Below are 25,032 nucleotides of genomic sequence, written 5' to 3'. Positions count from 1 at the left end.
GAAGCGAGGTGGGAGATGGCTAATAGTTTTTATTGCAAAAACATACGATTACTAAGGAAACTGGCCAACGTGCGAATAAAGAGAGCGTTGCGAGACGTTTCCCATCTTTATTACATTGGTAGCTCAGAAAATCAGTGTCTACGCAGATTAATAAATTACAAATAACTTGCACGGTCCGCAACAGACGGGTTTATTCTGCTCGAGATTGTCACACAGGAGAAGGGCTTATACAAGTGTAAATGCATCAAGTTTTAACTTGAAACTAAATTTACACTAGGATACGTTGCGTGCCGCAATGTTTCCTTGCTATTTTTACGCAATTCGTCACTCATTCTGACTACTGGGGTCCCGAACGCAAAACCATGGACGTAATGGAGAAATTTAGGCTCAGTTCTGGGTACTGATGTTCCATGGGCTTACCTAGGTATTTAGTATGATAAAGCGTATATGCCAGTATGTCCCTCCATGTGTTTGTCTCTTCGAAGAACAGCAAAAACGAGGTACGTGAAAACAGAATTTAGAACAGCGAGAAAACAAATCTCAGTTTGTCTCCAACAGCTTTCAACCGTGCATTAGAATGTCTATCGTTAACAATGATAGCAACACACGCTAACGTAGTGGTTGTTTAACAACTGTAACAGTTATATCAGTTTTAATACATCGGAAATAGGAATTTCCAGGGTCATATTGTTCGACCACCGAGACGTACACTACTGGCCATTAAAACTGCTACACCAAGAAGAAATGCAGATGATAAACGGGTATTCATTGGACAAATATATTATACTAGAACTGACATGTGATTACATGTTCACGCAATTTGGGTGCATTAATCTTGAGAAATCACTACTGAGAACGACCACCTCTGGCCGTAATAAGGGTCTTGATACACCTGGGCATTGAGTCAATCGGAGCATGAATGGCGTGTACACGTACAGCTGCCCAAGCAGCTTCAACACGATACCACAGTCCATTAAGAGCAGTGACTGGCGTATAGTGACGAGCCAGTTGCTCGGTACCTTTGACCAGACGTTTTCAGTTGGTGAGAGATCTGGAGAATGTGCTGGCCCGGGCAGCAGTCGAACATTTTCTGTATCCAGAAATGCCCGTACACGACCTGCAACATACGGTCGTGCATTATCCTGCTGAAATGTAGGGTTTCGCAGGGATCGAATGAAGGGTAGAGCCACGGGTCGTAACACATCTGAAATGTAACGTCCACGGTTCAAACTGCCGTCAATGCGAACAAGAGGAGACCGAGACGTGTAACCCATGGCACCCCATACAATCACTCCGGGTGATACGCCAGTATGGCGATGACGAATACACGCTTCCAATGTGCGTTCACCGCGATGTCGCCAAACACGGATGCGACCATCATGATTCTATGAACAGAACCTGGATTCATCAGAAAAAATGACGTTTTGCCATTCGCGCACCCACGTTCGTCGTTGAGTACACCATCGCAGGCGCTCCTGTCTGTGATGCAGCGTCAAGGTTAACCGCAGCCATGGTCTCCGGGCTGATAGTCCATGCTGCTGCAAACGTCGTCGAACTGTTCGTGCAGATGGTTGTTGTCTTGCAAACGTCCCCATCTGTTGACTCAGGGATCGAGACGTGGCTGCACGATCCGTTAGAGCCATGCGGATAAGATGCCTGTCTTCTCGACTGCTAGTGATATGAGGCCGTTGGGATCCAGCATGGCGTTCCGTATTACTCTCCTGAACCCACCGATTCCATATTCTGCTAACAGTCATTGGATCTCTACCAACGCAAGCAGCAATGTTGCGATACGATAAACCGCAGTCGCGATACATTCCGACCTTTATCAAAGTCGGAAACGTGATGGTACGCATTTCTCCTCCTTACTGGAGGCATCACAACAACGTTTCACCAGGCAACGCCCGTCAACTGCTGTTTGTGTATGAGAAATCGGTTGGAAGCGTTCCTCATGTCAGCACGTTGTAGGTGTCGCCACCGGCGCCAACCTTATGTGAATGCTCTGAGTAGCTAATCATTTGCATATCACAGCATCATCTTCCTGACGGTTAAATTTCGCGTCTATAGCACGTAATCTTCGTGGTGTAGCAATTTTAATGGCCAGTAGTGTATGTTGCTGCTGCATCACATTTGTAGAAGACTGTTCTCCTTGCTGCCCTTGAGTGGTGCTACAAATGAAAGAGCCTTAGATGTTTCAAGATGGTATCAAGTACGTCAGAGGCCATAAATACTCTAGCTCCCACATCAACGTAAATGATAGCTACAGTGGAGTATGGCATAGTTGGGACACTCCGAGGCGTCATGTCAGCCGCCTTGTTGGAGAACCTTTCTGCATTCGAGTTTAAATTTTCTTCTTGAAATGTGTTGCGCCATAAAGATGTACAGCACAAATGAGCGTGCCCTGAGCAGCTTTGAGTTTATGAGAATGTAGGTAAGACGACATCTAAACCGTAGTTCTCTAATGACCCACAAGGGGTCGCCAAGTTGAACACCCCCATCTGACGGACAGACCACCACCTAAAAGTGTCCCGTTTTCACATGGGAGTACATCAATGTAAACCTGCCGCACTACATTGGATTAACGACCTCAGGTACGGACTTAAAGTTTCCTGTATAAGCTTTCTGTCTGTATATGAACGAAGTGATACTGAATTACGTAACATGCAGTTTCGACCCGTCTATTCTATACCAAAGAATCAATGATGAATCGTTTGCGTTTGCATCTCAACTAACAGTTTCGTAATCACTCTGCCAGTTGCGCAGCGACTGCTTTACGTCCTGCATCAGAAAATTGCCAACAAATCTGATTGCGTTTCCTGGCAGACTAATTTACGTATTTAACGGATTCCTCATCGTAAATAACATTATTAGTTACTTCAGCGTGGCTCCGACTGTATCACAGGTGAATTGGTATCAATTCAGGCTTCCGGATTCATATAGTACGACGCACATACCGACAGCAAGGACGGCATCTAAACGCGCAACTGGCGGGGCTGTCGCAATCTGAGAAGGAAATCCGTTTTAATTGGGTCACTGCAGTTCGCGCTGACGTCAAGCTGCTACACTACTGATGAGCTGAAACAATGCGTCTAGTCAGCTTAGCTGAGTACTACACTAGGGGGCCTTAGTTTCTAAAATGGGCGGAGAAGTGAACGTTTGCGAAGGATCGATGTTCCAGCTGATACCGGTTGCAAATTTCACTACTGAAAGAGGAAAGTAAGCGCACCAAGTATTATCCCCATTCTAAAAAACAAGCTTCGCGTTAATATCTAAATCTGTTCTGCATTCAAGAATCAATGTTCACCTTATAGTGCAAAATAACATTTATATTCGTAGCCATTCCTGAACTTCTAGTTCAGTTATGTTAATCTTTTAAATAATTATGGCTAGTCTTCTGGAACTCAAAATTCAGCTGCAAAATACGGGTAGTAGTTTCTTATATACAAAAACAGCAACTGCGGAAGTCTTAAGACGTGGACTACGTAAATATGCATTAATCTGTTACTGACTCAAATTTGAAATTTTACATCATATGGATTTCGATCAGAAAAGCTATCAATGTCTTATCCAAGTGTGATAGGCATTCAATGAGGTCCTGTTGAAAAAATTCTCATACTATTACTCTATTTCGAGAAATTCTTAGGACGTGATTATAGTGGTGATCAGTACGGGAAGTTCTACTTTACTAACGGGAAAAGAATACAATATTTTTAACGTGTACTGGCACTACACATATCAGTAACTGAAATTGCGAACTGATGCACGGAAGACATTTCAGTTTATAGGATATTATCCAGACGCAAGAACGTGCTTCGGGGTAATGAGTTTGATGACCAGCTTTTTAATACTTATGCAACGGACAGCTAAAACTAATATATTTCATACGGAGTAGAAATTCTTATCTTAATTTTTGGCATTTTGATGCGTTTCACTTCGGCAAACGCAGAAAATCTGTAAAATCAGCAGGGCAGCTCGATTTTATCTACTTGCACCACATGCTGTCTTCCATTATCTTGGACAAAAATATGGAACAGTAAAAAACAACACATTGCCATGCCTAATACGGTGTGGCAAACCCGTTGGTATTGAAAACAGCTTTCGGTTGTCACGGAATGGATAAAAAGAGGTGCTGTATGGTTAAGGGAATCTTCTACCATTCTTCCTGCAAAAGACTGTCAGTTTCGGATAATGATGGTCGACGTCGATAGCGATCACGTACACTTCTCGCTAACGTGTACCACAAACGCTCAACAACATTGAGATTTAGTGACTGCTGGCCAGGACATATGCGACAATTCATCCTCGAGCTCACGAAACCAGTCATGGACGATGAGAGCTGTTCGAACATTTACCGTGGGATGGATCTGGTTAGCCAAAAGGGTCACAGCTCTTGACAATAATGCAACCCTACAGAGTAACGATGGTGCCATGAAATACCAGCATATGGCTGCCCAAATCGTCACCTAACCACGGCCACCTTTCACTATTGGGACGTAAACGTTGGCCAGCAGTTGGAAACTGAGAAACAAGACCTATCAGACCAAATTACTATATTCCATTGCTCCGTAGTCCGGGTTTTATGACAGCGTCGCAGTTTCCTTTTGTGGGCACTGCATTACTGGAGTTCCACCTCGCCCTGCAATTCACTATGTATGGATCTCCGTTCGTGCTGTTTTGATGGTGACTGTTCACCAGCACGACATTCAGTTCTCCAGAGACTTTTGCAGCTGTCGTCCGTTACTGCTCGTCAGTCTTCTTGAATGACTGTCACTACGACTTAGCGGATACTGTTTCCGCCCTTACCCTGTACGCCGTGTATCTTCGATAGCGTGCCTCTTAGAAACCGAACACTTCTACTACCTCTGTTATCGAAGTATCCACCATACGAGCACTAAAAATATGCCCGTGTTGTGATGCACTGAGCACTGATGAATTTCACGACACAGAACATTGTTCTGGCTACGACTAAAACTTTTAAGGTTTTGAGGACGCTGCACAGGCGACGTTCGTCGTCGCATACTCTTTACAACAGCGCAACCTGTAGGCTTCGCCAGCATCTGCATTGATCTTCAAGCGTGCAAATCTCGCTTGTGTTCCCATATTTCTGTCCAATCCCTGTATATTTTAAATAAGTACAAGAACTTACAATTTTCGGGACACTGACGCTCGCCTTGCTATGCGAACTGAAGTCCGTCAAATGTGCACAAGCAAGCACTGTTTCGACAAATCAGGTGGTAGCAGTTTATGGCTTGGATGGCAATTCAGTAGCCTTACATGACTGAATTACGAACGAATAAATTACCAAAACCGCAACATAAATGAGAAAGCAGTGTTTGTTCTTATGATCCACAAACCTTAACTGCGGTCTTTCGCTATGATGTGGAACAAGTCAGTTGTTTTACAACTAACACGTTATCTTCCACATGGTGCCATTTCCACAGCTAGCTTTTACATTGGCCTTAATTTCGTTACATTAAACTTAACGCACGCAGGTGTTATTGATGTTACTTCTTCCAAACTGATTTATTGTTAGCAGCGAACATTACAAGAGAGGAAATTTAGTGTGAGGCTGATAGCACGTCCACCTATGAACAGTTGCTTACAACACGCTCCAGAGTGAACATCTGCACAACGAATACTTTCTTCGTCTGTTAAGAGTTGGTCCCCACTGTGATCCTTAGGAGTGTCAAAATACGCAATTTTTGTTGTTTTGATCTCCAGCCATACAAAAGAATTTAGAAGTTTAAGATGATATCCAACCATTGACTCGTGCTGTACGTTTTTATTAACATGAAAAATTAAGAATTAGGAAACACTTTAATCTATTGATTTTCAGTGGGGTGTTCAGATCCTGTGCAGTACAGAGCAGCTGGTATCGTGTTTTATCAGTCCAGTAACATTTTGCTGAAAATAAAAAATAGGTTTTTAGTGACTCCAATGGTCCATTATAACAGACGAGTCATTTGCAGAGAGCAATACTTTAGCTTCCTGGATATACGGAAGTAGAACATTCATATGCAACAAGATGGGACACACTGTCAATCCCAGCAAATATTAAATCCGTCCTCGAAGCTGATTCATGACGTGCACTGTCGAACGTTCATACGGCACACAAGATTCTTCGTCAATGCCATCTTTAACGTTGTGAGTTTAAGACTCTACTGTAGGAATCAAAATTAAACGCTCCTAAAAAGCAAAAAAGAACTGTCTGCAGTCTATTTCACTTAACGTGAGTAAAGTATGATTCACTACGTAAAAAATGGCATTTTCCGCGCAGAGCTCCTTTGTAAATCGAATCTGAGAATTAACTCCTTTGGTAACAGCCATGTTATCGTTCTGGAATGCATACGCTTTTCAAGTACGTATGAGAACGAAACAAGCAGTGAAACTGGTCGGTAGTAATTAATGTAATTTTATCCATTTCTGTCGATGTTCCTTTCGTGATTGTATTATTCCGTAAAATGAAGACATATCGTTTTCAGTCACAATCATGGTATTTGAATGCACGATCCATTTCGAGCCCTGGGGGCTCATCTTCAGATGCTTTGACATCCTACATAGTTTATTTTTCCAGATTTAGATTAATTCTGGTCCTGGTAAGGTTACAATGTTACATTACAAAACGGGCACATTGTGAATGTAAATTTACGAAACTAATACAAATCGAAAAATAACTTACTGTTTCCAGTGGTGGATACATGGTCTTTGAAGCACAGTGAGTCACCATGTTTATGTACATACATACACCTTTCATTCTACAGCACATTTTGCAAACAAGTCAAAGTATTTCAGATGTAAAGATGCTGCATTTCTACCAATATTTATGTTTCTTGTATATGCGCTCTGATAATTAAATGAAGCGATATTGGGAATATTCTGTGTAGTAAGTCATATGGGAAACACATACGGTGTACTTTACTAAGATTTTAGAAACACACTTGAAATGTTAACCGCGTAGGAATGTGTGTTAACTTACATCCTTAATTTGTTTGACAAAGCACAGAGTAACTGCCATCTGGCTGCATGTGGCACTGCTACTTTTACATTTCATTGGTTCATCGCGTGACCTGAATAGGGAAAAACCTAAATCAAGATGTAGCGAATAACTCTGCGGTGAAAATCAATCGACGTGAAATCAAAAGCCCGTACGGCCTGGCCATGTTTTACTGGCTTTATTGCAAGAACTGCGGAGTGCGCCTATCGATCCGTTCGATCTTCGTAGCCAACTCAAACCGCCTGCGAAAGAGCGTGTCATACAGACTACATAGCGTGTTGAGAAAAAAATTGAGTGGTAGAATGTCGGCAATACCTACATTCAATTCCATGACAACATTTGCTCTGAAACAGGCATGGGTAGCCTCTGGTGACCCGCGGGACTGATTCATACACATACTTGCTCGCGGAGCCGCCTCCTCACGTGACGCAAAAGCGCACCCATTGTATGAAGTCAATCATAATAATAGTAATGCACCGATACGAATCGCACCCCTAGCCAGACATGCCACGCAGACAAATTGTCTCTCCAGACACGTGCTTTTTATGTTCACCCGAAATATCGTCCGCGGCCCGAGCTGAAACAAATCGCGCCGGCCGGTGTGGCCGAGCGGTTCTAGGCGCTTCAGTCTGGAACCGCGCGACCGCTACGGTCGCAGGTTCGAATCCTGCCTCGGGCATGGATGTGTGCGATGTCCTTAGGTTGGTTAGGTTTAAGTAGTTCTAAGTTCTAGGGGACTGATGACCTCAGATGTAAAGTCCCATAGTGCTCAGAGCCATTTGAACCATTTTTTGAAAAAAATCGCGGCCCGCGAGGCACCCGTTGCTAATGCACTAAAATCTAATCGCCTAAAATCATTACTAACAAATGGAAACTGTGGTTAAAAACTCTGAAGGGAACGATTTTGTGTGCAAGTTCTACAAAGTTAATTCTCATCTCAACTGCTACCATGGGTATTTATGGAATACAGAATGGAATAATTTTAAGAACTTATTCAGTGAGTGGCAGGGTCCACTTGAATTAAGGTTTACGTTCTTACCGCACCGAACCGTGTATCGCTCAACGAATATACACGGGCACCGGGACCAGTATTTTGAAAAAACGCGACAAGTGGTGTCAATGTTATCTGGGTCTATATCCTGTTAGCATGTACGCAGCAGAATGTGTGCACTACGGGTAATGTGACGGCTGTGATGTAAATGAATGGCATCCCGTGGACGATTATGTGGGTATTTTTTGGCTTCCAAATGACTTATGAGAGTGTCCCACTATAGAGAACTGGGCTGGTGAGTACCTGCAAGATCATGTTTCTACATTTATCAGCTCCCTGTGATCTTTGAACACGCATGGACGCAATAGGTCGAAGCACCACTACTGACTTCAAGGCGGTGCTTTCAGAGTAATGGGAAGACTGCCTCAATCCACACAGGACTGTGCATTCCGGATTACCGTGCTGGGGCATTACACTCCATACTGACATTCTGTACATCAGCGGTGGGACAACTAATGCTAAGCATGTTTCAATGTATGTTTTGAAGTTGATTTGGGAGATGCCTCAAATGTGGCATGGGTTTCTGAGAACAAATTGTTCCTGGCGAATATGAAGTCTTTTTGTAGCAGTTGCTCTATTCTGCCTTCAACTGCCATGGTGTCAGCCAAGACGGCGCGGAAGATCTGAATCAATATGGCGGCAACGAGGAGTCAGGAACGCCGGCGTAATTCTTGCGCAGTAATTGCAGCCTCTTTCTTGCAGGCCTAATTTTCCTCTTGCCACTGCGCACGCTAATTTTCTCGCAACGTTTCCGCACAAAGGCGCGCGCACTCAGCTAGGCGGGCGACCACGATAGCACGAGCACACGATTACGTACGCATCTTAGTACTGATGACTATGGACAAGTGCTAGATAAAGCTAACGACAAATCCATTTTCACCGATGATATCCATCCAGTTCCATCATACGATACAGCTGTTTCATGATGACCATTGGAATGTTGCATGGTACGGAGGTCACAGCAACAAAATCTAGCGCCATTAAGAATGCCAGCTAAGTTTACTGTTTAGATGCAGCTTTTTTTTGGAGGAGGAATCAATTACTGATGGTGGGTCGATGGCGCAACAGGAAATTAAGGAACCCCGAGAGAATATTAAGTGCACCGAAGGACAAGCTGGAAGGCGGCGCGGAAAGTTCAGCAATGTACAATATATTTTTATAATGAATTCACTCGTAACACAGCGACTTTAAACTATATACCAGCAATATTGTTTTAAGGAAGAAAAATTATGGTCCAACATACATACGACGAGGTCATTACAGACGGGGAAAAGCTCGGGGAAAGTGTTGATGGAAACCGGCCATGACCTTTTCTAAGGAATCATCCCAGCTTTTGCCTTACGTGATTTAGGGAGCCACGGAAAATCTGTATCTAGATGGCCGAACGGGGATTTGAACCGGCGTCCTCCCGAATACGAATCCAGTGTCTTACGAAACACCACCTTCCTAGGTAATATTTTGTAGACCGCTTGAGCAGTAGATTGTGAAGTACAGTAGTTTACAGGAAAGATGAAAACTTGTGAATGTTGGCTGAAAGGAAAGAAGCTTTTGCTTTATGATGATAAACTCGGGGTAGCCACTCTTTGAACACACTAAGTTGAGAGGGTAAATATTTAAGGACAGTGTGAACAGAGCCACTTGAGTTTCGTCAAATAATGACAACGTTATATACTCTTACGATTACGTTAAGAAGAATGCGCCTAAATAAAGAAGCGTATCTTACTGCTAAAGTGCCTCTTGAATTTTAAGCTAACAAATTACTACGAACGACATAAGAACATTTGTATTGTAGCTCTGGAAGGAAGTCTCTCACAGTGTCTTTAATACATGTTGTATCGTAGATGAAGTTTGCAAAAGTAGTTGTATCAACTTTTGGGGCTCATTACACAGTGGGTACAACTTCTGTGTTATCTTCAAGGCTAAGTCAGCCAAGGCAACTTGCTTTTCAAGCCACAATAATTTAACACATCGTCCAATAGGAGATTGTACTAACATACCATCTTACTGTGAAATAGCCCATTCTATTACCATAAGGAAACTAGATGTTCAACATGGATTGTAACCACAGTGCAACTTCGTCTTTAATACTGAAATGACTACCAGTTATTGAAGTCTACGACAAGTACATATGGTCAAGCTGTAACACTGTATCTGCATGGGGATCATAAGTGACTGTGCACCCATATAAGAAGTGGCTAAGCGAACAATTATAGATAATGCTGAAAATAATAATTCATAAAGGGATGCAAAGTTTCTGACCGCAGTAAAGTGTTTTCAACGAAGCTGAAACAACCTGGAAGTACATATTCTTACATTTGAAAAGATGGTGATCGGTTTATGCGTGTCTGAAGTATAAAAACTTGCTTTCGACCATGCAGAACGAAACGGATTGCCCCACGATTTCCGTAGTGATAATTCATGGCAAGCAAGAAGAGAGCTGAATGTGTCCACCCAGCAGTTATCACCGAATCCGAGGCATATGATGAGAGCTCCAAGCAAAACTGTAAGCCTCTGAACTGAAAGTACCCTATGAAAAAAAAAATCGATCCTCGAAAATAGGTAACACGTCAAATTACACCTTCAGTTGTAAAAGGTGTTTTGCGGTCACGGGAGTATTGCGAGTTGTGTGACGAAGAAAGAATACATAAATTGGTCACATGCGCGAAATACAAATGTAGATTCACCAGACGTGTACAGGGATGGGGGAAAGAAGTGAATATTTTATATTGTAATGTCTGCAAATAGCGATGTAAGAACTAAAATATGAAGCACTTCCTTAGACTAGTACGTATCTTGAAGCTCATGGACATGGTTCAGAAGGGTGGTACAAATTAGGAAACCAAATTCCTAATTTGCGCCACATGTCGGTGTTTAGAAAGTTTTAGTGTTGTTTTTCTCCTAAGTTCCATTATTTACATCAGATACCAAGAACAATATCCTGAAGTTAAGGATGGTATTGTTTAAGTATTTTTGTAACTTACTGTTTGAGGCTACAATAAACAAAATCTCAAAAGTTATTCGAATCAGGAAACACTCCGCTACAATCAGTAAATGATTTGAAAGGCGACACCAGTATTAAGTATTAAACAGTTGGAGATGATAATGGGTTGACTCGCTCTGAAGACACAGTAGGCAGATAGCATTAATTTAAAAGCAGACTTTTTGTAACATGCTGAAGCGGGAAGATATTATCTGGACAAGAGTTTTTTTAGTCTAAGCTTTGTCACTGTGGTTTTGTTGGACATAGTAAGGTATCTGTTAAAGTGATAACATTTAATTCGAACGGTGAATAATTGTTCCAAAACAGGACGTATTGAACACACACACACACACACACACACACACACACACACACACTAGGTAAGAGGCATGCTGTTAGTAATGGGAGAGAACGCAATTTAATGCTAAGTGCTCACGGCAGGTCCTGAATAAACTGAAGGTTGAATACAAACAGGTATTATTCAGCGTTGTTAGTGGAAGCTGTAACTTAATCTAACCCGCTTACTACACTGCAGAGGATAAGCTCAGATGTGAACCAGGGCACGTCACCGTTGCGGCGGCTACTGAAACATCCCGGCAGTGATATAACTGAAGCACAGAGATAAGTTATCACTGGTCATTGATAACGGAGATTACGTGGTGAATTTACCTAGCTGCAGTACTTCCACGCAACGAAACGAGAACGCAGAGCTTAGACCTGACACTTAGGCAAGGTGCGCCAGGCAACCGAAGTAGCTGCTCTTTAATTACAATCATTCATAATAATAACTACTCGTAATCACGACTGATATTTCGCTACCACCACAGGGTTTTGAATGTATGCGTTAACTGTTCAGTGAAGTGGCACTGCAGCTTCATCCGTCTTAACAAAATGTGTTTCGAAGGGTAAACGTTTCTTCCTTGCCGTCTCAGTTACTATGAAACGCTTTTATCGTAACTCCGAAATGGTAGTATTTTCTCGGTATGCTTCAGTCAGCTATCTCGTTGGTATGTCACGAAATGATTTTGGTGAACTGCACAGCAAAATTTTCGTAACTGCCGTATGAATTTGTGGCTTTGCAATTTAGTTACACTTACAAATATAAACTTCCAAATTTACAGCCTTGTTTCTTACTCTTCAAACAATGCAAATTTCTGAAAATAGCTCCACATGCCTTTACTATAAGTATTCTGGAGAATTTGATATACTACTGGCCATTAAAATTGCAACACCACGAAAATGACTTGCTACAGACGCGAAATTTAACCCACAGGAAGAAGATGCTGTGATATGCAAATGATTAGCTTTTCAGAGCATTCACACAAGGTTGGCGCCTACAACGTGCTGATATGAGGAAAGTTTACAACCGATTTCTCATACACAAACAGCAGTTGTCCGGCGTTGCCTGGTGAAACGTCTTTGTGATGCCTCGTGCAAGGAGGAGAAATGCGTACCATCACGTTTCCGACTTTGATAAAGATCGGATTGTACCTTTCGCGATTGCGGTTTATCGTATCGCGACATTGCTGCTCGCGTTGGTAGAGATCCAATGACTCTTGGCAGAATATGGAATCGGTGGGTTCAGGAGGGTAATACGGAACGCCGTGCTGGGTCCCAACGGCCTCGTATCACTAGCAGTCGAGACGACAGGCATCTTATCCGCATGGCTGTAACGGATCGTGCAGCTACGTCTCGATCCCTGAGTCAACAGATGGGGACGTTTGCAAGACAACAACGATCTGCACGAACAGTTCGATGACGTTTGCAGCAGCATGGACTATCAGCTCTGAGTCCATGGCTGCGGTTACCCTTGACGCTCCATCACAGACAAGAGCGCCTGCGATGGTGTACTCAACGACGAACCTGGGTGCACGAATGGCAAAACGTCAAGTCTCTGTCACCTCTCGTTCGCATTGGCGGCACTCTGAACAATGGACGTTACTTTTCAGATGTGTTACGAACCGTGGCACTACCCTTCATTCGATCCCTGCGAAACCATACATTTCAGCAGGATAATGCACGACCGCATGTTGCAGTTCCTGTACGGGCCTTTCTGGATACAGAAAACGTTCGACTGCTGCCCTGGCCAGCACATTCTCCAGATCTCTCACCAACTGAAAACGTCTGGTTAATGGTGGCCGAGCAACTGGCTCGTCTCAATACGCCAGTCACTACTCTTGATGAACTGTGGTATCGTGTTGAAGCTGCATGGGCAGCTGTACCTGTACACGCCATCCAAGCTCTGTTTGACTCAATGCCCTGGCGTATCAAGGCCGTTATTACGGCGAGAGGTGGTTGTTCTGGGTACTGATTTCTCATCATCTATGCACCCAAATTTCGTGTAAATGTAATCACATATCAGTTCTAGTATAATATATTTGTCCAATGAATACTTATTTATCATCTGCATTTCTTCCTGGTGTAGCAATTTTAATGGCCAGTATTGTATACATATAAAAACAGATCTGCACCATCAGTGATCACCACGACCAAAGCAGTTACACGAAATTATCGAGAAAGCATCTGATCGCAAGCTATACAATGAATCTAAGCATACTCCAGCAATACATTACGTAATATGTTACGTTTAGTTTTATTTTTAGACAGCAACACACGAAGTAAATATGCAGGTAATACAACGGCACATGGCTATAATAATTGCAGGGGATCAAAGCCAACTTATTTTCAGTTCTGCCACTGACAAAGTCTCTTAGCTTACACGTAAACATACATGGTTGAGAAGGGTGCATGAAGTTCGTGCTTTTTTTCCACCCAGTCCACATGCTTGTGCTTGGAAAGTAATCAATACTTCAGCAAAGGATGACAGAATAAACTGGCCGTGGTCTTCCTTATAGCACCATTCCACTTCCACATGGAAACTACGAAAATTATAAATGAGGATGACCGAAATTGGATATTAAACCCTCCTACACGTAACCGCTGCTACGACCAATGCGTTACCTAGCTCTCGATAATGCTACATTGTCTTTTCAGGCGTTTTTGCAAAACTGATAACGATTCTCGGCAGGAATGTCCACTTTCACATCTGTTTGACCAGGAAAGCTACTGTAATAAAATTAAGCGATTTAGCTTCTTTCACATCATAAACATTCCTAATAAATTATGACTACAGTTGATAGCTTTACACATCGGTGATACTAGCACTTTACGAGGAAACGTGGAACGCTCTTTCTCGAAGTAGTAACTACAACAAAAAAAACAGTCATCACCACAGTGCAGCTTCATTCCGCCCACTCGAAATAAATGTGAAAGTCTGAGGAGACTAGTGTTTCAATCCAGCGCGAAGGCCGTGGCATAGAAACAACGTGGCACGGCAGGTCGTCAGCATTCGTCATTGTGCCGGCGGCTCCGTGTGGTTTCAGAAGCGCTGGCGTGTTCCGCAGTGTGCCAAGGCCGGCGGTGCAGCCGCTTTCACATCCCGCACAACAATGCTGGCAACCCACTACGACCGCCTCCCAGCCTTTTTTAGCAGTCACTTCTGTCCAGCTCATTGTCGTCAGCAACGAAGTACAGGACTGGTGATAGCAACATGAACACTAATCTAATGTTATGTGCGGGCAGTTTTTAGTAGACAGTCACGGATGACTATTGATACGGAGTATGTAGGCCAGAGTGATCTCTCAAGGTAGCAGTTCCATTTCCTTGGGATTTTCTGGTGTTTACTTCTGAACTCTGCCGGGCACTTTATTGTGAACAGTAATCACGTAGATGTAGATGTAACTTCCAGCCTTGCAAACTGGGGTATTATCATGGCTGGACAACAGAATGGGCATATCCTGAAACATGTTTCAAAGATTTTGTCAGTTACGTGAGTATAACCACTTTATCAACCGGAAACTACTGTATGACCACGTAAGTCATTAGAAGTTCTAGGCTTCATTTCTAAAAAAATATATTATGTGCCTCGTACAGTCAATGTTCTCACTGTTAGCTACATTAAGAAAGGTCACGTACTGGGAACAGCGGGTGACCCTTACGATGAACTGTTTCCATTAGTCGATAATTCGGGGTTTGTGCACTTATTCGGTTTATAGAAATTTTGGAACGCTCAAATGTACAAAGGAAGATTTGTTCATGGACCTTTTAAATTCAGTGGCACAGTTCTCTCTCATGCTCTTAACGGTATTAAAATAAAAGATGTATTGTACACTCAGATCAATTTTATGAATAACTTTTACGTACACCACTTAGAAGTTGCAATAGTCCAAGGACTCCAACTCCGGACGGTCATTAAAGTGGATCAGTTGGATTAATCCTAGTGGAGAGTTAATGTTTGTGTTTACGCCGTTTACCTCTAGTACACTGTATGAAACAATTTGAGAATTTTATTTCAATCGTGGACACACTGAGCTTCTGATATTCGGTTCCCAGAATTGAATATATTTATTTTCCCGTTACTCTTCAGATAAACTGCTGGAGACGATACCACGTATTCATACAAACTTAAGCTCTGCAGGAGAAAGTTTAAAAAAATTGAACAGAACTAAGGATCTGGCTGCCCTCTGATCCATATTGTTTGTAATTGGTTAAAGGAAAAATAAAGTATTTGGTTAAACTACCAGAATAGCGACACTGTCACAGGCAACTCTTTGGCAGATTCTTACAAGTACACTTCCTAAAGAAGCGTAAAAGTCACCGCTGTCATTTTAAACTATAAGAATCTTTTAAAGCATGAACTTGAAGAACTCAGACATACAAGAATGTCACAGGAGAACTCATTTCACGTTAGGTTGTGAGCACAGATAGAATCAAAAGCTGTTCAGACGTGCTTCGTGGTAATTTGATTAAAACTTGGCTGGCTTTACCGTGGGGACAGTATAAAAAAACTAATTTCTCCGGGAAATTTACGGTCTTCGCTGTAGAATGAACGTCGATATTGGTCTAGCATCCTGGAAATTCTATTTTAAACACCGAAAATTAATCTCATAATGATAACGGGCAATTGAATGTTATTTTGAAGAGTGTCATGAAGTACTCATTTACCTTTAACAGAGCAACTAGTATTTCCTATTTGACGAAATGTTCAACTAGACCCCAGCTGTTAGTTTATCAGGTAAATACATAGATTATATGTGTGTTTTATAACACGTTCCACGTAACCATTTCGTTTGAAATTTACACCCTGTTATTACGACACAAAATGAGGTGTTCTTGTCATCGGTTATTCGCACGAATATTCAAGAGTATTTTGCTCATGAGAGACCTAGCTCCTACTCCAAAACGTTACTGATTAGAAGTCATGTGAAAGATTGAATGACTGTATCTACAAGTTAAAAGCAAATTGTGAACTGCTGAGCTCATGGATTCATTTCAGCAGTCGCTTGTCACTTGCCTTTGCTGGTCTAGAAATTTTTCCAGCTTTCACATTACAAGATCAATGCAGTCAAACATTTCGGCTCTTAGTACTTTCCTCTGTACAATTATTTTACGAAAGTATACACGTATGTAAATCATACGCATCAAAGTAAACTACCTCCAAGTCGTATATAAGAAATGCTTGAATTAAGTACCTGTAGTGGAACGAGATGGACATCAAATTTCTTCTATATGAAATGCTGGCCACAGACAGCGTTCCTGGAAAAAAAGAAACATTATTAAATTTTCATCGAACACGAATGATAAAATTTATGACAAACACGAAATTTAATTTGTGGAAGTCGCCTCGTAAAGGGGATCAACGAGTCTCGGCGATAATGAACGGACTGCAGAGGTTCCAGAATGTGTAAATGAGCTTAATCAGATCAGTAAAAAGTGTCAGTGGAATGCTGAAAATTCGCGGTATTTGAACACTGCTGCCCAGTTAAAAGGACCTTTCCCGACTGCACTTCTGCGTGAGAGGTGTTACTTTGTCGCGATAACACAGTTATCAACGACTGTTACATAACAATCTAGGTGCGTAGACTGTACCGCCAGTTAACTACCGTATTTTGATCACAGCGCAGTCATGTAAAATCAAGCGCACGTTTTCTCCGAAAATTAACATGTAAATTGAATAGAATTGAAAGAGGTTCTGGTAAGTTGCCTAGAGTTTGTCAGTGAACTATTTCGTCGAGATTGTATTACACAGGTAGCGCCAGCCAAATCTTCACGTTATGTGGAGGAACCTATATAGAGTATTAGGCATTCCGAACCTATTGTCAGAGCTGTTATTTCAGGCGGTACGATGTCTAGAATGAGGAAAGAGTTTGGGGCATGTATCTACAAACAGCGCTTGTTTCGCAAAAACTGCCTGCCGCATCCACTTAAGTGACGGTATTACTCAACGACAATGTTATTTCACTTGGCCGTTGTCGGAAACTCGCGGTGACGCTATGGTAATCAAGTGAGTGATGATGAAATACGTGTCGCATTGTCAATGCTTTCAAGTCGGTTGTGCGTATACTATCAACCCCGATTACGTGCTGACTCTGAATGAGCCGACCGAAACGCCCTCACTTCCAGGTGCAATAATACAGTGGTCGACGAATGCCTTTAAGAAAAAGAGAAAAAGGAAATAATACACCGTGGAGTGACTACAGTTTACAGTTCGTGACTAAGACGGAGTACTACTCGTTACAGGAACCTGCATCCAAGTATTTATTAATGTAGTGGTTGGAAAACAGAGAAAGCTGTCTCAACAGGCGTCGCTCTAATTGAAATAAATTTATCGTCGTATAGAGACATACGACAAGCTATGTCGTTCAAACCACACAGCGCTGTCCAAGGCTCTCGAAGAAGAATTACAACGAAGAGAGTACGGAGACGATGATTATGATGACTGGTCGTGAGGTACGATACTCACCAGCAGTCACATGTCGACTTTGCAGTCGGTACTGGAACGTTGTTGCGAGCGTAAGTTGCTGCTATAATGTATAAGTTGTTAACGTCAATAATGAATATCTATTTCCGATCATTAGAGATCCTTACCTCAAATATTTCAGTTTAGGATTCTCAACCTTTCGTGAAAGCATTTGCCCCTAAAGGTCTGGGACACCTTCTGTGTCTTCAAAAAATAGGAAGTGAGCAATGTATCACCACCACCACCATTAGAATTCGGAGTCACCGTCCTAGCTATCGCGTGATAACTTCATACCTAACCCACTACCATATTACGAAAAAATACAACAGATCATCTTGTTGCCTGCTTTTTTCTTTATTTACATGCTTGCAATGAAATGGTTTAAGTACTATTTTCTTTGAACAATTATTGTTTCTTGGCCAATCATACTTCTCTTTTCTAACGCCCATTGCGTGGTGAAAAGTTCTGAAGTTGTTTCCAAGCAATTTTTGTTTCTGCAAAAAAATAATCCTTCCCTGACAAAAGATGAAGTGTTAAATGACGAGGCGTTAAGAGTCAGTTAACCAATATATTGTATAGTGGGCTCCAGTGCAATACGCTATAGCTACAAGCAGATTTGTTGCAGCTACAACAAACAGCAGACGCCACGCTGTTGCACAAGCCCGCTAGGCGGTAAGTACATCAATTTGCAGTAGCGTGACAAGTTTATTCTTGGCCCGTTTCAGAAGCGCCAGCACGGGCCGGCAGTTATGTGGGTGCAACTACGAAGAGACGCTCTTCCAGGCGCCAGTCAACGCTATCGGAAGATGGGACCGCATCGAGTGGTGGTATGAAATCCTCAGGATCATGAGCTTTCAGTACCTAATCCTTCCTTGCGACAACTGGCTCACCAAATTAATTTATATAGCACTGGAAATCAAGTATTTATTCGGTATGCCCCAGAACTCGTTCACGGAGCTCAACTGCCACGTAACGTGGGACGCATTCTGCAGCCGTAAGCAGCGGGCACTCAATTTAGCTGCAACTTCAGTGTAAACAAGACCATCAGCCCGATTTAGGAAACTACGGAGGCCTAAATCTCAATGGCAGGACTGGAATTTGAAGCCCGGGCCTACCAAATACGAGTTCAATTTCTCAATCAACCCGTCTCTTCGTCCTGTAAGTGCTTCGGACCTGAGAGCCAACTGACCAGGTCGACTGTTCGAAAATATTTAAGGTATTGCGACGAGGAAAGGGAACAGAGGTGGAATGAAAGGTATGATTTGCCAATTATCCCAAACTACGGCACTAATGCATACAAAAACGGAAGACTGTCACTGGAAACGCCAGGACAAATAACGATCTTAGCACTCGCACAAACATTTGGTCAGATGCTCTGGTAGTGCTCTGCCGTATGATTATCAAAAATCACTTTTCATCAACTATATTGTGCTGCTATGAAATATAGCAGTTACGTGTCGTAACCGCCTTTCGTTTCAGACTGTCCACGTGTTCTGTGAATGGAGCGAGCACTTTATGTTACATCACATTTTGTGTAGTAGTCAGCAGAACATAGCGTGTCTCAAAAAATCTATTCCCTTTTAACCCGGAGAGGTGACCCGCCCGCCTGACATATTTTGAAGCAGCAAGCGCGCCGACGACTTGGGGGCGTGGCTCAGGGAGAGGAATCGGCAGCGGAGGACATTCAAAGGCGGGCGGGTGTCGCTTGTTAGCGGTAGGCAGTGTCCTTGCCGCGTCTAGGCCTCGGTGGCGCCCGAATCGATACGCCAGAGCCCGCACGCACTGTGTCGTTCACCTCGCTGGCATGCCACACGCACGCAATATGGATGAGACACCAATCCACTAGTGGCCCTTCCGCACTACTGCCTTTAATAGCTCCTGCTATTGCACTGCCGCTCACGCAACGTCTGGAGTGGGAGGTTAAAGGGTTTTTAATGCCTAATCTCACACTTGTCAGAAGAACGAGAAACTATCTGTAGCAAAAAACTTATGGTATTCTGATACCACAGAATTACGCTGCTCGCCGTATCACTAAAAAATAGTGAGACGAATAAGAAAAATACTATCATTCGGAGTGCTGTACCAGGAAACTAACTGGTTCTACGTACCAATAAAGTTTTTATGCGTTCGTTCTTGTAACGAAGAAACCATCAGTAACCATGTATTGTTAATAATGTCATTCATGAAAAAATATTGCGCTGTTACTAGTTTCGAACCGTAAGGTTTATATCCGGACGGCTCTCAAGTTTACGTTACATTTGTTTTTGTTGACATAAGTTGGCTGTTTTGTTTTCAACATCTAATGTAAACAACAATGTCATTTAAACGCTAACAGTCGTCTGAAGGTTAATATGTCGGCTCGAAACCGGTAACGGCGCTGTTTATGTAGATAAATGGCATTATTAACAGTAGCTGATTGCTGGTGGTTCTCTTCTCTGCAACGCTGAACTTGCATTGTTTACACAGCCATGATCTTAAAAATGAAAGTTTTCGGTGAAATATCGAGAAGAAACTTTGTTGCAAGTGCCATAAACAATGAAGCATTAAGTTTTGTGGTAACAGAAGCACAGAAATAATAGGTTTATGTGTAATAGAACAGTACGCCACAAAAGCCACTTCTCATATCTTAAATTCTGGAACTCCAGGGAATTCGTCGTAGGCCGCCTGCGCGCATCTGCTCGTGATGCCTACAGCCGGCCTAGGGAAAATGTTTGTGTTCTTTTCTGGGCGAATCTATTTGTTTTCTCCCACAACTGGAGTATCACATAAGTGTTTCACACTTCACTGCAGCTTTCACAGGCGATGCCGCAAGCTGCTCGCAAGATTAACGGGTTACTATCATAAATGAGAGAAATGAGTTATGGACCAGAGCCATCTGTGTCAGACTTTTGACTCACGTCTAACAAATGACCCGGAAATAGCCGACACATCATTAGCTAGTAGACTGAGGAAGCAGTACGGGGAAGCACAGACTGCGTGTGTTTTTTGAACGTTAGAATCATATTCGGAGAGATTATGTAAACAGCGGATACTTGGGGGTTTGGCCACATATTCGTGTAGACAACGTCTAACAGAATATTAAACCGTTAACTACTATGCAGTCCGTACTTCACGTGTCGGACTCAATACTTGTCAGCATCCAGAAATAAACCGTAAGGCCGGTACAGTGTTAATTCTGCACTGTATTTGAGGATTTCTCGTGTCGGACAGTGATTCGGACAGCCCACCCAGGCGAGTATCGATACGGAGCGAAGGTCGGGGCGTCTGTCCAGCACAGCCGCGCTCGCTCCCGCCGCCGCAGGCACACTGCGTGCGCCTGTCCACTGACGCGACACGCCGTAAATACCGCTGCCCGCGGCTCTCAATATTCTCTGAAGCCTTCAATACGTGCCATTGACGAGTGATTGGCCTTGCCTGTATTTCCTTTTTGTTTTTTATTCTGATGGCTCCATGGACAGCTCGCGCACGCATACGTCGTCTTTCACTACGCTTCGGACTGCTTCTGGCTAGTCGTTCACTTCGTGAGCTCTGCCGTAGTCGACAACAATAACCGCCTGTTTGTTCCGGATCTCCGTGTCGCCGCCAACGCGGGTGATCAGAAACTGTTCTACGTGAACCGAGGGCAGAAAATAATTGGTTTTTCCTTCCTTTTTGATAGACATAAATCGTTCGTTTAGCAAGTCCGACACTGGGCATTGTGTCACATTTGCCCGTTAGTTCCAGATGTTCAACTGCTACTATCAGTCCACATTCTCGTGACGTATACAACAGATCAAAAAATTTTTTTTGACGACGAAGTTCTGATTTTTTTTAATATCCATAAAAGCACAGCATTTCAACCATTATTTTGTACAATTTCACAACCATCCCTCATATCTAATATTCATTTAAGACTGAAACTGTCACAGAAGAACTGAGGGCAATGTGTTAACACCTAACTGCAGAAATCAAAGAAAAGTGTAGAAGAATATCAACGTATTCGACGAAGCTGGTAACCGTCTTCAGACAGTTAGGTATTGTCAAGCAGTTATATTTTTAGCAAACTAGTTCACTACGGTATGGGACAACGTTTCTAGTTTCCCCAGGCCTACAGCTATCAAAGTCCTTCCAATTCTCTTCAGCTAGTTCAGTCTTGTGGCCTCAACATCGTGCATGTATTTCCATCACCTCTCCTCCCCCCCCCCCCCTCCTTGATCTATTATATAGACGAACAAAAAATATTTACACTACCGCGAGACTACACAGGAAAAAGTATGACATTGGTCGTGTCACTCTAGACAGAATACAAAAGCTTGTTATGTAAACGTTCTTACTCCCCTGGCATACCACATATGAAATACTCTACCGTGAGATCAGTAAGGCAGACAAACGGAGTAAGGGTGAAAAGCAGGGTCTTTCTTATTTAATATATATACAATTTTATACATTCTTTGCCACGTTAGCTAACTGTCTCAGGGTAGAATTTTAAATGTTATTTTTGCCATTTGTCTGTTGTTACAAGCCGATATTCTCTGCCTGCAATCCAAATGGCGTCGATATAAACATACTTGCGAAACTTCAAAAAACAAAATATCGGGAGATTAAGTTTTAAAACTCAGGAGGTGTGAATGATCAAAACACCGCAGCTCATTCTCACTGTAGTGCACAGAAATGATCTGCGTCTCCCTATGACGTTGTGAAGTTATTAACAGCTATAAAAACACAAAGATACTGGAACTACCCAAAACGTTGATTCCCTATCATTCATCTGGGGCGTAGGCCTGGTACTCTGTGCTAGGTTGGGAAGCTGACACCAGTGGAACCCGTCTTGGAAGTCAGGCAGAGATAAGCTACCCTATTTTTTGGGTGGTATTATTATGAACAGTAACAAGCACGGGACAAATTCGCATCATTTTTGTTACTATCTTTAGCTGAAATAGAAAATGGTCAATCTTTCAAAATTTCTAAGATTTCTTTTTTTAGCTTTTTCGTGATTTTTCGTATAATCACGACAGGTTTCGCTGCACTGCTATCCGGGAAAACTTTCGTGAACAGCTGACTCGCCCGGTTAGCGCAACTGATAGGCAAATTGTGTTCTAAAACAAACGAAGTAAGCATTCAGCAGATTACCAACCCCGTAACTCACTTTTAACATCGAATTTCATATTTTCATTGTGATTCACGAATTTAACGTTTTATTTATGCTTTTGTTTCCACATTAAGAAGTTATATTTTATGCCATAATGAAAAGAAAAATATCAAACCAAAATGCTACGAATATGACGAATAAGATACACGTGGAACAACCGCTTACACAAAAATAAAGCCTTTCAGGGGTACAGGTGACAGAATTACACACATTACCACCAACTCTAATGATTTATACCAATTATAGAAACGTTCAATAAGCGACTTCACTTTAGCACAATGAGAAGACCCAAGCCCAGACAGAGCGAAACACTGAGCAGTACAAGTAGACTTTCTATAAAAGCACGGGAGAGTGGAAAACTGCAATTTAAGTGTAGATCGCGGGCGACTTGCAAATTTCTATGAACCTCGATAAATATATTAATTAAAAACGACTAATTACTGAAGAACTTCCGACCATTGGCCAAAAAACTGAAATGGCGGCCTTTCAAAACGAATGTCTTACGATTTGACAATTAGCTAAAAATCGGGACACTTAATGAAATAATCGGGAGGCGCGAGATGAAGTTGCAAATCAGGAGTTTCCCTATTAAGTTGTGAAAAATGGCAGGTACATATAAATGAAATTTAGAAGTTATTTGTTAAATATTGTGAAGTATGAAGTTAAATATGATAGCTTCGGTTACATGAATTTCAATTATCCATTTTTTCTGCATTTAGCTCAATCGGGTAGGCAGATACTGCGCCGTCAGAAAATCCTTAGTTTTGGACAGTTTATCGTCAACAGAAATCTCCAAATGTAACATATTACGATCTAAAGAAGTCTCTTTCTGTCAGACCAAATGGCCTCGTTTGCACGCTGTTTGTATGCGGGTTGAACTATGGTCTGTCGACCACATTCTTACAGTTAGGTAGATGCCCTCAAACAGCGCGTCCCGAGTGTCGTCATAGAAGGAAATCATACTGAATAACTTTGCAAAATTACTTCCAAGAGATCTTACATGAAAATTTATTTTAAGTTCTCTTAATACACACTACACTGTAGTGAGCCGAAGTTAGCTGAGTGCCCTATTTTTCGTGGAAACTAAGCGAAAAACTGCACTACACAGATGTTGTCACTGTGAAGATACAGCCACTTTGTAAAAGGATAATTTTTTCGGAGCTGTTTTAACAGGCTGATATCTGTGTATCTAATCCCTATCGTAAGTCTCTCCGTTCATTTCCAGCGGTCCACGTCTAACTTTTCTTAAGAAATTGAAAGAAATGTTAGCATTGTTCTTATAGAACATTTCTTCCACTTACAGGATCGCAGAGGCTATTTCAGGATCCTGCTTAGCTACCTCATCCGTGATGGGAAATACGTTAGCATGAGTACGATTATCGTAACAACGAGGTTATTAGAGTGGTAGAGCTCAGATTGGGTACTGGAAAGCGAACGCTGAGGCCACAGTGGTCGCCTTAACCGCTTTTGTGAAGAAAACCAAACTTCTAGTGGCTGGAATCCCGGAAGTAGGTTTACACGATTCTGGTTCCGGCAAATCTGCATACCATTTTCGACACGTCATTAAGCCATCTCACTGCGAATCCAATGAGAGAATCAGATAGAGCAACAGAAAATTAGACAAAGGGAAGGATCCTGCTAATAAGCTCTCTCCCTATAAGAAGGGGAAGAATTTAATCAATTAACAAGAGAGCTTCAGAACGAGAAGCAAACGTTAGCTATGAGACAGGTGTTCAAATATTGGTCTAGTTGCTATTCTTTTGCCAGCGAAAGAATTTTAGTGAATTTGTAGTAGCTGGGTGCTGTGGAGTGTGCATCGATTTGATACTTCCTGAGAGATTATAAGAGTGTGCCAGACGGGGACTCGAAACTTGCAAATTGTGAGGTTCTGCTGGAACTGAAGCTGTGAGGGCGAATCTGAGTTGCTTTAGTGCATATGACATCCGTAACCTAATTTTGTCAGTCGTATTGAGAAGCTATGAATAAAGTGAGCGTTACACTCTCCCGCCACCCCCCCCCCCCCCTCCCCTCCCCCGAACACTGTTTCCCAAGGTGTCTTGTTCAAATAGTGGCCACTGTT

General features: G+C 42.4%; 1 protein-coding gene across 4 annotated transcripts in view; it reads right to left on the bottom strand.

Annotated features, from left to right (window-relative positions):
* Window positions 1–25,032, bottom strand: part of LOC126470151 (plasma membrane calcium-transporting ATPase 2-like) — a 374,428-nt gene that overhangs the window by 261,756 nt on the left and 87,640 nt on the right. For all 4 annotated transcript variants that reach the window (XM_050097768.1, XM_050097769.1, XM_050097766.1 and 1 more), the window contains exon 2: window positions 16,557–16,620. The gene's annotated coding sequence lies outside the window, so the exon portion shown is untranslated. The remainder of the gene's footprint in view (window positions 1–16,556; window positions 16,621–25,032) is intronic.

The sequence above is a fragment of the Schistocerca serialis genome, chromosome 3 (genome assembly GCF_023864345.2).
Source record: "Schistocerca serialis cubense isolate TAMUIC-IGC-003099 chromosome 3, iqSchSeri2.2, whole genome shotgun sequence".
Classification (NCBI taxonomy): domain Eukaryota; kingdom Metazoa; phylum Arthropoda; class Insecta; order Orthoptera; family Acrididae; genus Schistocerca; species Schistocerca serialis.
The sequence above is the reverse complement of the archived record's forward strand: the minus strand, read 5'-3'. Positions and strand labels throughout refer to the sequence as shown.